General features: G+C 43.7%; 1 long non-coding RNA gene across 1 annotated transcript; it reads right to left on the bottom strand.

Moving 5' to 3' along the window:
* Positions 1–279: 279 nt before the first annotated feature.
* Positions 280–4,142, bottom strand: LOC139045202 (uncharacterized). Its single transcript, XR_011503101.1, has 3 exons — positions 2,430–4,142; positions 831–967; positions 280–495 (listed from the first exon to the last, which is right to left on the bottom strand). It is a non-coding gene; the product is annotated as an uncharacterized lncRNA (long non-coding RNA).
* Between the last annotated feature and the right edge of the window lie 7,682 nt (positions 4,143–11,824).

The raw sequence follows: 11,824 nt of genomic DNA, 5'->3' as shown, positions 1-11,824 counted from the left end.
TTGGGGTTAGCTGGCGTTGACACCTAACACCCCGTGAATGTTCAAAAATCAAAATAACAGGAAGGAAAAATAAGAAGGAGAGCTACGGAATTAAGTGGTGAGAGTGGTAAGTTTACAAAAAGTTAGAAGTAATGTCAGCACTTTGTAATGGGAAGTGAAAGACAGATGAGGAAGTCACTATTTAAAAAACCCGAGAGAGGCCCCACAAAAGTGGAGGTTTGCTTCACGGCCTTCAATAAAACTTCCCCTGAAACTTTTGAGTAATGGACATGAATTATTTTTAGGTAAAGTACACTTTGCAATTTCGTTGCCTGGGCTTCATATTTAGTTAATTTTCAGGCCATCAAATGGTTTAAGAGGCCTCAAGAGTCCAATCAGAGTCAGGAAGGAGGCTCGGCCATCGTTGAGGATGTGACTCTATGGCTCGTGCAGGCACCGATGTTCGGGAGAACACCCAATACGACCACAAATGTAACACACCTGAGCAGCAATATCCTGTTTTTAAAAAATTAAAAAGAGGTTGGTTAATTACCACGCTTTGGAGATCAAATCTGGTTACACCCTCCTAGCCTTCTTCCTACCAAATAATGTACGTGGAAACCTCCCCAAAAGGGTGCACAGACCCCCATCCTACCTGAGCATCCGTCTCCTCACCTTCTGCCAGATCAAAAAAAGGGAGAAAGGGGATCTGATCTCGAGGACCCAGAAATGGCATCTTGTTACCCTGACCTCCTGCAGAACTGTGGCAAGGGGTGGGAAGATCGGACGCAGCATATTTGGAATTGGGCTGTAAGTTAAATGAAAGAGACAGAAGTAAAATTGCCCAGTACCTGCTTGCTGTCCAGGCCATTGTCAAGGAACTGAATTAGCATAGTTAACCTCTCAAGAGTCTCCCCTCCGGAGCAGTTCTCACCAGCACTGTAACCGGTACCCGCCTCCAGGGCCCAGCAGGAGTGAACCACAGGCCCTGAGGAAGAAGAAGAGAATGGTAGGGGGTCAGGAATCTTGGACAATGGTTTCCCAAGTTTGATTATTACATTAAAATAGAGATACTATATATTTTAACCTCAGGGAATAATAGGTTTGCTTCTTTTAAATAGAATTAAATGCTGTGGTATTTGGACATGTGATTGCATAAATTGTATAATACTTAAAATACTTAGAACTATTGACAAGGCCAAAGACATTGCTACATGGGAGCCTCGCAATGACATTGGGTGGTAAGTACGATTATCTTCTTCGTCCTTTATATAAGAAAGGAAAGTGGGACTCAGAGAAATAAATCAGACTGCCTAGTGCTAATTTCGAGGGCTGGCTGGGAGGTGAGATTCCAGGGGGCTTGTCCCTTCCAGTTACCATTAGACCTTTCTTCAAGATTGGGAAAGGGGAGAGGAGAGGAAGAAAAAATGTAGGAAAACCTCAAAAGACATTTGTTTCCTTTCATTTGTTTTTTTTCCTACAATGTTTTAGATCTCCTGGACACTTGAGTGCCAGACGTCTTATAAATAAGAACAGCTCGTACACACGTATGAGAGCAATCTGGTGCCGGTGATATCCTACGTCTTTTAACAACTTCTAAAGTAGCTGCTTATCGATCAAGTTTTCTTCTGTTGTTTTCAGGGTAAAAAGTGTAGAGAAAATAAAGCTATAGCTCTCTTTTGCTGTAATAATAAATGTGCTTTACTAAAGATGACTTTAAAGGAAATGTCGCTCCAAAATCCCATTCGTTTTCACAATAACCAGCGAGGGATATTCCCGTGAGAACAGATACGTGGGAGAGGCTGAGAAACCCTGAGCAGGAAAGGAGTTGTGGTCTGCCTCTGCTGCAGAGTCTCCGTGCAGTGTATTCGGTGCCCTGAACCAGCGCCAGTGCTGAAAGGGACAAGATGGCGTACCTGGTTCTTGGTTGGCAAGGTTCAGAGGGTGAGCGAGGGGAATGGGATCCTTCGCCAGAAAGACAAGCTAAAGGTAGTGGACAAAGGGCAGCCAAGTAGACTCGGGGTCAGCGGGTACTTGGAGGGTAGGTGAAGGCTGTTCAGGAAAAGGAAACAACGAATTAAGTCTCTGTTTGTGTACACGTGAGACAAGGAATGGCGTTTCACACAGCCAGTGTCCCCACGTCTCATACTTTGGAACTCAAGACATTTTAGGTGGAGAGAGTATAACATTATACCCTAGTTCATCCTCTTGGCAGACCACTCCCCATCTCAAGGAACTTGCTTATACTAAAAAGATGGAGACTTTCTGACCACATTCCTCAGAAATGATGTGGGAGGCAGACCACATCCTCAGCTAAGCTGGAGGCCTGATCAGAAAAGAGGTGGGCCCTGGACTGGAGAAGGAGAACCCAGAATGAAAGTCCACGTCCTCAGTGACCCAGAACAAAGACAAAAGGCCTCAGAGGCTCACCTGGCCCCAAAGTGACTTACTGCGCCCATGCCAGTGGTTGCCGCGTGATCTTTAAACGCCTGAGCCTCCCTTCCTGACTCACATTCATCAGCCTTTCCTTAACCAACACATTTTCTTTTTGGCCTGCGTTTGCTCTGAGTCCAGGTGTCCATTGCTTAGTTCTCAGCATCCCTCTGTCGACTGGTCCCATTTACAAGGCCTGATAACCCAGAATTGTAATGCCCCACTTGACCACATCACATAGTAATAGGCAACCTAAAGAATTCCTGATGTTCAGATTTTCTGGTGCTGTAAGATGAAACTGTCATCTTCTTACTTAGTTCTCCAAGTTCACATTTTAAAATGAATTACTTAAAGAGAGATCTGGAAGCTTGAAGAGGAAACAGAAGTACTCCGCATCTCCATTTTCCTCCACAGTTGGCCATGACAAGAAATGTTCAGTTGTACAGAGTACCTTGCTCTGATGGAGCACTTTATCTGGGGTTCTCAGCCCTGGCTAACCATTAGAGTCACCTGGGGAGCTTTTAAAAAGTAATGCTTGTGTCCCAGCCCTGGTTGTTCCAACTCAACTGGTCTGAGTTGGAACCCCAGCAACAATAGTTTTTAAAAGATGCCCCGGTGGCTGCAGTGAACAGCTCGAGGTGAAAACCACGGCTAAATGCATAAACAGTGCCTCATCATAGCCATTTTCACAAGCCAGGATTCTGTGTTCGTCTCAGAGGAGAGTGGCTCAGAGGAGACGTTTCCTTGATTCATGGGCTGCTCTTGACTGTCACGTACATTTTCTTCATAATTGACTTAGACTCATGCTATGACTCATTCCAAAAGTCAAAAAAGCGCAAATTCCATTTTAGGTATATCTGAACAACTACAACAATTTCATCCTCCTGCGTTTGGAAAGTGCATTCTTCTTTACAGATCCTTTCCCGGACACAGTATCTCATTTGATCCTCATCGCCACCCTGAAGTCAAGAAGTCAAATGTTCTTCTCCATTTTAAAGAAAATGAAATCAATGCCTAAAGAGAGGGAGTGATTTCCCCAGGGTCACACTGAGGGTAAGTGGCAGAACTGGGTCTAGAACACGTCTCATATCTCAAGTCTGGTCTTCTCTCGACCCCAAGTTCACTACCCAATCCTCTGGACGCGGTCCTATGCCCTGACTTTGTCTGCCTTCAGATGCTTCTCAATCCTAAGGTGCAGGTGAATCACCCGGGGCTCTTGTTAAAAATGCAGAGTCTGAGTTACTAGGTGTGGGGCTGGGCCCAAGTTTCTACATTTCTAACCTGTTCTGAGGGACATGGATGCTGCTGGCCCATGAAACATACTATGGGTAGCAAAGTCATCACAAAATCACAAAATAGTTCAAATAATACCAAAGAAAAGAATGAAACTGAGCTCCACTTTTCTTCTGGATGTGCATGAGACAACACGTTTATGGAAGCAAATCATCGGATCCTTGGCAGTTCTTTCTCTGGCTGGAATATGTGTTTTTCTTTTGGCAGCCAGATCATCATTGTGCTCATGTCTGGAATTGGATCAACAGCTGGAGTCGCAGCAGCCACTGGCTATAATTCCTCTCTCTCTCTCTCTCTGCTTTGCTTGTAGTTCTCAGACCAGCAGGATAGGCCCGCTGGGGCCAGTGGGCCATCTGGCCATGCAGCTGGCCCGGGCTTCTGAGTCTGAGAAGACAATACTGATTCACTGCATACACTCCAAATCCTTAGACGACATCTTCAGTTTCTGGAAATAAACCGCAAGGAACAGTTATAACTGTTTGTCTTAAAACCCCCTAAAATAGTATTGTATTGGCATTGGTGAAGATCATCTTTTTCAGTTTGTTCTTATCTTTGAAATAACCTCATTGTTGAATATCTTTTCAACATATAAGAATGTCCTAGACACCACAGAGGACAAAGACCCCAAAGACTTGGGTTTAGTTCCATCCTTGCCTTGGACTAGACAACTTAGGGCAAATGTTACAAGCTTTCCATCCTTTAAAAAATTCAATGATAAAACTATGGGCTCTCAACAATCTTTCTCAGCACTAATACTCAGTGATTCTTTCTAACAGTCAGTGGTTCTATCTCCACAAAGTAGGAGAAGAAATGATTTTAGAGAAATTTTATCTCTCTTCTTCTACTTACCTGTTTCCCTCAAAAAAGCATCCTACATTCCAATTGCCCCAGATGCCATTTGTTCATTGTCTCCTATACTAAGGAGCCATCCAATCCTACAGTGATTTTTAAGAGCTACCACGTGTATGTCATCCAACTGTGAAAGGCGCCATTGAGAAGACACGGCCCTGTCTTAACTCCCAGGGGCCCTCAATCCCATTTGAACTGGATTCTCCTTTCCTCCTAGTCGCATCTGCCCCGGCTTTGCTTCCCCCCGGCATTTGACGAGCCTGTAGGTTGACTTCCATAGGGCTGGTAGAGGATATTACTTTGAAATAATCATTTATTTTTTCCCTCCCAGTGTTGTTACCTTTCACTTCTTCTCTCTACCTCCTACTCACCGCCTTGTTCCCATAACTTGCTTCTGTTCCTCTTTGCCTCTAGGAAAGAATGTGATGGAAAAAAAGGCAGAACTACTCCCATTAGTCCTTCTGCCTTTGTTTAACAGAAGTCCTCAAGGTAAGGGAGGCTCTCAAAGAAGCCTGAATGGAGGATTTCCCTCAGCCCCTAGAGAGACTCTCCCAGGGGTCAGGGGCAGAGAGAGGTAAGTCAGGGGACAGAGGGTACCTATCTCACTCCCTGGTGCCACAACCTGGAAAGCAGCAAGACCTCAGAGAAGGAAGGAAATGGCTGTAAGGTGCACATAGGCCAGTGGAACCAGAGACAGCCTCACCCAAGACACCCCTGCCCCAAGCTGAGAATGGGAGTGGCTGAGAGCTGCTATTCCTGAAGGGTGAAGAAGATGGAAACAACGGAACTGGACAGGTGTGGAAGGATCTGATGACAGCCTACCCCAGTGTCTTACCATTGCCCAAGATCCAGAAGTATGACACAATCCTGGGGAGAGATGGGGAAACCCCAGAAAAGACTGAAGTTAAGGTTTCTTTCCACTAGCCTAGCAGAATGAAGCTTGCAGTCAGAAATTAAAACCTGAAATTGAGTTACTAAAATGAAGAAAATGAACGGAAATATACATTCTTCCTCCCTAAGATTCATACCTGCTCTGCATCCACAGGGTGGTGTATTACATTGCCTTGCAAGAGTGGCTGCAGCAGGAATCTACCCTTCAAAATACTGAGGAATCCAATGACTATTCATTAAGTATTCCTTGCAACACACGGCATACAGCAGCCGCTATTAATACTGCTCACTGGCTGCCTGCTTGTCTGAATGACCAGCATACTTAACGAAGCACTGAGACAACTCCCTTCCTTTATTTTATTGTGTTAGTTTGAATACAGACAGAAAACTATTCTAAACAGTAAAATGTGAGCCAAGGGTGGGACTTTAATAATAGCTTTTTCCAGATCCATTTCCTCAGATTCTTGTAAAGATCTAGGCTGCAAGAATTCAATCATTTTCCCTGGAGAGCTGACCTTGGAAGGCAGGCAGCTGTGATATGTGGTTTTACAAGAACTGTAAAGGTGTTAACAGTTTTGAAGCTCTAGGACCACTGTGAAATCTGGGATGCTATGTTCTGAAGTGAGAAATTCACCCTCAGCAGCTGTGCTGTAACCAGGCATGCCCCAGGGTTAACTGAAATTGAAAATAGCCTTTCAACAGCCTTAGGGCCTCCTTATTTTTAGCATTATAGTTCATGTTGCTGAAAATATTCCTAAACTTTTCCCTTTTCATAATTTGGGAAAGGAGGCATATTGAGAAATAGCTGAATGATTACCACCTCCCTCCTGGAAGTCCCGGGTAAACCCGGCGAGGACGTCAACACCCTCTGAGCGACCGCCATGCTGGATTCTGTCTGTCGCTGCAGACGTGTCTCTCCTCCTGGCCAAGACAACAGCTTCTGCATCTCTTCTTGTCTGAAAAAGACAAGTGATGTCACATTTCAGATCTGTAACAGTGAATGCTTGAAGTACTAACTCACCACCCACAAATCCTGTTTCGTTGCTTTCTTTCTCTTGAAAAACATTTTTTAGTGGAGCTTGGAATTTGAAGTATAAAGTGAGAAAACAGGGAAGAGAGGTGATTCCGTACTCAATCACAAATGGCAGGCTTGTTACACTGAGTCTCATTTCCATATCAATCCTGGTGCCTGATGAGAATGCCTTTCTTACTCAAGTCTTAAATCCTAACTATATTTAGCTCACTGCACAGATGATTTTACTGTATGCACAAAACCAACCCTGAGCAGAAAGAACGAAGGAGTGAGATGGATTTTTACTACCCCGTCCTAGTAGAAGGCAAAGAGCTCTGCAGACCAGTCTAAAGGACAAGAACCTCCTGTCTCTATGTTCCGAAGGCGGCTAGGAAAAAAGAAGCTGCAGATACAAGATTATCTAACAAGTCAGAAACCTGAAGCTAGGTCACAGGCAAGGATAGAGATGCCCGCAGCCCACCTGGCCCGGGTGCTCTTCCACACGCTCAGTTAGGTCACTTCAAGTCAGTTGTCCAGTCTTTTGAAATCCTCCCTTTTCCCTGAATGACCACGCAGTCCTGGCTTAGGTCTGTGTGCTGCCTGCTCCCCCACTCTGACTTTACAAGTAGAGGTAATAAGAGTTCCTACCTGGTCTTATGAAGATAAACTAAATAATTCAATTTTAAGGGTTTAAAACAGTTTGGGCACATAGCCAGCTCTATGTATCTGTAATTATGACCCCTGAAGACTCTAAAGGATTTTTCTAAAACACATGCACACAAAGGTCCCACTTGCCAGTGTTACAGAAATGCCATTTTCAATGGCTATACCCTGATTATTCTAGAACTTGTAGGTTAATTGCACGCTCTTTGTCGGGGTCTTCCCTTAGTGTGGCAAGTCCACCGTCATTTCCCTGCGGTTCCTTGAACAGGGGAGCCTTTGTGATCCCCTCTCCTACCTTACACCTTCTTCATCAAACAGTCAATAGGAAACTCAAGGGCGTCAAACTGAATCCAAGCTGAGCCCCATGACCCAGAAGCTGTCCCTCCTGTCTCAGCCTGAGAAAGTCCTCGCGGCCAGCCTCCCAGCAACCAAAGGAAACACTGACTCTGCGGCTGGACAGAGACAGCTTGGGGCTCCTCAACTAGAGGCAGAATCAACGAGGAGGTGGTTGAAGCTTTTTCAGGTGTAGCTGTGCTTGTAGGAGCTGTCCCACAGAATCTCAAAGCTTAGCTGAATCTCACCAAAACTGGCCAGTGCTCAGCTCCTCTCCTTGCTCCTTGTCCTCTTCTCTTACACTAGGACTTGAGGCCAAACAGACTACCACGGGTTACAACTGCAGAAGGTTTGTACAGCAAGGAGGCTATCATTACCGTTAAAAGTTGTTAGTAGGACAAACAGAAAATTTATGAAGTTTGGGCAGATATCACAGCTCCAGGGGAGACTACAAAATCAAGCTTGTTCCTACTCAAAAATCGTTCCTAGGTTGTTGAATGGATCCATCCCCCATAGGTTCCAGTCCAGCTTTTCATAGGCTTCCAAGGGTTCCAGCCAACAGGCAGCCCAATTCCTTTCTGACGAACATTTGACAGTACTCTTTCAGCGTAGCCTGTCTCTCAGCTGTTTCTGATCCTGAAATCAGAGCAGGTCACCTTACAGCTCTGGACTTGGACTAAATACAGTAGTTTAGGGTTATAAACATTTGTTAATTCTGACTTCTTCTTAAGCAGCCACGAATTATCAAATGATCTCCTCTTGCTTACTCCGCTCAACATTTCTCACACCACTAGCTGCCATCTCAGTTCTTCTCTTCCTTCTCACAAAATCTCATACCTTTACTTCTTCTCTATCCTTCCCAGTCCCAAACCTGTCTTAACCTAACGGCTGTGTGAAGGTAGATGATCAGATTCTGCTCAAGCTTCTTAAGAGAGAATATGTTACCAAGAACACGTTTGTGCAACATGTTCTGATTAAGCATCACGCGATACTTGCTCTGTTAGCACCGTGCTAAGTAGTATAGGAGATACAGCAGAAATAGAAGGCATAGGCTTGACCTCAGGAAGCTTATAATTGTTACTAATCTTCTCTAATGCATACCTCCCACTCTACTATGTCCTAAGAAAATGGTTAGTAAATTCCATGTATGCAAAATGATGTTATGGCACTATATGATAACAATAAGTGGATGCTAAATAAATTCCCCATTTTCCCAACCCCAGCCCAGCAAAAGCATTAAGTATCTCCAATTATAAGTTGGTCTTTGCATGAGAAAAGTCATCAAACCAAAGGAGAGGATCACCAAATGCATGTGTAGACACAAATGAAATAGTGGCTTTTCTCTAAGTCGTGAATCTGAAGTCTTTTTGCTAATTCTTGACAAATGGGTCAAGTTCAGGCTATGCATCCTTTTAAAAAAACTCACATCTGTTTCTTGTAATTCATTAAGTGGCAAAATGCCACTCTAAGTGGTTCTATGCACCTATTGTTTAATGTGGCTTTGTTTTCAGGTGTCTGAACGGTGTTCTCTCAGATGGACAATGTGTTTATTCATAAAGCTGTAGCTGTCCTGTTATTAGAACTGTGTCTTTGAAACAGACTTATAATGTCTGGAAGGAAGGAAAAAACACCCAGAAGAAAAAAATTAAGCACATATCATTTTTTTCTTAATGTTCTTTGCCCCCTGCACAAATATGAAATACAGCATACTCCTCAGAACATCTTTATAGGAGGTGTGGTTACCAAAAGACTAGACTGTCATGAAACTGAGTCAAAGTGGACGAGCTTCTATTCCTTATTGCTCAAACCTTGATGGTCCTTCAATGATTCCTCTGCCCTCAGGGAAGACCAAATAATGCTAAAAATGGCAGAACAAATCCTCCTGCTCAAAGAAAATGAGTATTTTTCTTAGCATAATTTTTAGTACAACATTTCATTCAAGGCCTCGTTTTGTAGTGTGGGGAGCCCAAGATTCTGAAAGGCAGTATGGAAGGAAATCGGAGAGAACTTCCTGACGGAATATTTCAACAGCGATGAAGAGGATTGTTGGGTCCATCTGATAAGGGTTCAACATGGGAAAATGAATGGCTGCTTTTGGGAGAAGGGACTTTAGCTAAATAACTTCTTGAGTCCCTTCAAGCTCTAGTATTGACTGGTTCCATAAGAATAATGTGACTGTGTTTTTAAAAATATTGCGGTGATCAGATTTGCTAAGGAGATAACGTGAAGGAAAATCTGAGTAGTGAGCGCAGCCGCCTGTCAATCATAGAGGAATTCAACAGGTGAAACAGAAAGAGGTCTCTTGAGAAATAGTTGGCCACAGGGTGCAACACCTCATCACATTTCTTGCTGGCGAAACCCTCCTGCTTTGCTGAGAAGGGCTCGTCTGCTGAGCTTTCACAGATGTAGAAATATGGACTCAGCAGGTTGCAAAGCCAATTGGCAGTTTCAGTCCTGTCACTTACAAGAAGAATTTGATAACCAATTCAGAAATGAATTGTGCTCCTTCCCTCCCTTGATTAGCACACCTCACCAAGCCCATTCTGACTGTTCCAAGTGTGCGGTCTCAACTCTAATTTGTTGTGGAGCTTATGCATTGAGTTTTTTCCAGAAAGCAAAGCTCTGAGGGTTGGGGGCTGGGGGAGGAGAAGAGAAGGGCAGCTATTAAAAAATCACATGACTTTCCTTTCATTCAATAATGATAATTAATGTTCTATCAAGAAGGAACTAGGAATACAGCCTGTGTTGAAGAAATTTTACTTGCTTGTTTTACAACGTATAGGACAATAATTATATTAACATTTATATTCCTTAACAGTATATCACAGAAATAGTACCACAATAAAATGAAGCTGAAAGTAGATGGAGCAGGTAAACACATTCTATAAGAAGGTCTGGGCCTGAAGGTCTCTGCTTCTTAACTAAGTTAATTAACATCCCTAAACCTTCACCTTTTCGCCCGTGAGCCGTGACTGGCCTGGAGCTGTCTACTTCTTAGGGCAGTTATGATGATCAAAGGAAATACCATTTCCTTTGATTACTACATTTCAGCAATGAACATGAAAATGCTTTTTAAACAGAAATGTGTTCCTTAAATGGAAGATATTGAGACATTTCAGGTCTAAAGAAGTTAAATGACTTGCACAAATTGGCAGCTAATGAGTGATGGGTCTGGCCTCAGAGCTGGCGTCTTTGTTATCCAGGGGTATCTCCTCACTAGACTCTGTTACTTTTCCTGTTTCTCCTTGTGAACCAGTCATGAAACCCAGATTGACAGCGCTTTTAAAAGACCTGCTTTAGAAAGAAGTGCTAAACTCAGACTTTTACCACCAGAAAGGAATTGAAAGAGTTTATCAAAATGGGGAATAGAGCTATCTGAATGGTCTTCTTCCAGCTAAAGTGACAGAATATTCTGCTTTGAAACCAGTGTTTGGGAAATACGGAGACACACGCCCAATGTTGTCCTCCCATGGTGACTCACACGCCTCGTCCCCGAATCACCCGCCAAGGAGGCCCGTGAATTTCTGCCCACTCTCCACTCTACCCAGCCCCTCCTGTGGCAGGGCCACAAGCTGGGTCTGCTCCCAGCCACTGGAGGGACTCCCTTAATGGAATTGTGTGCTTGAGAGTTGTTCTTAAATTGTGCGGAATTCCAGAATACAGTCTATTCTTATATTATTTCCCAGGAAGTAGGTTGCAGGTCCATACCTAGTAAGAAAATGTCCTACAACCCTTTAAGGGTTTCTTCTTATACGGTATTGATCTTAATTTCATTTCATTCAGTGGTGATCTTAGATTCATTTTCATTTTCAATCCACAACTTATTCCACTAGGACATTCATTGAACACCCACTGTGTGCCAGTCACTCGACAGTGTGTAAGCTGTCACAGTGGAAAAAAGCAGAGAGAAAAGAATATGTTTCCAAGACCTACCGCCATGAATGACAAACCATCAACAACATACAAATCCCTGATCATTGTAATTTACATCTGGGGTTACACTTAGAATCAGCCAAGATGCAGCTTGCTCAACTGAGTTCACTTCCAGGACACAGAGACTTGAGATGTCCCTGCATACGAGTGAGGACTGCTTCTTAATTCCACATTCAGGCTCTTAACAAGGGGAGGAAGGGAAGAAGAAATTGCCCTTTGTATAAGCCATTTTCCATTTCCAGTCTAACTCTGGGCTTCTTTTCTCTGAAGTCCCTGTCTTTTAAGTCACTGAGCCGAATCAGATCACAGCAGCCTGGCCTGGTGCGCGTAGTGATGAGCAAGTCCAAAGGGTTGCCTTGCACTTCCTACAGATCACGCTCTGTGTCTATCCCCCAGATTTACTCAATTCAAGCAACATCATGCACTGCTTACTCATGC

Source organism: Equus asinus, chromosome 4 (assembly GCF_041296235.1).
Source record: "Equus asinus isolate D_3611 breed Donkey chromosome 4, EquAss-T2T_v2, whole genome shotgun sequence".
NCBI classification, from domain to species: domain Eukaryota; kingdom Metazoa; phylum Chordata; class Mammalia; order Perissodactyla; family Equidae; genus Equus; species Equus asinus.
This window is presented reverse-complemented; position numbering and strand designations above follow the sequence as displayed.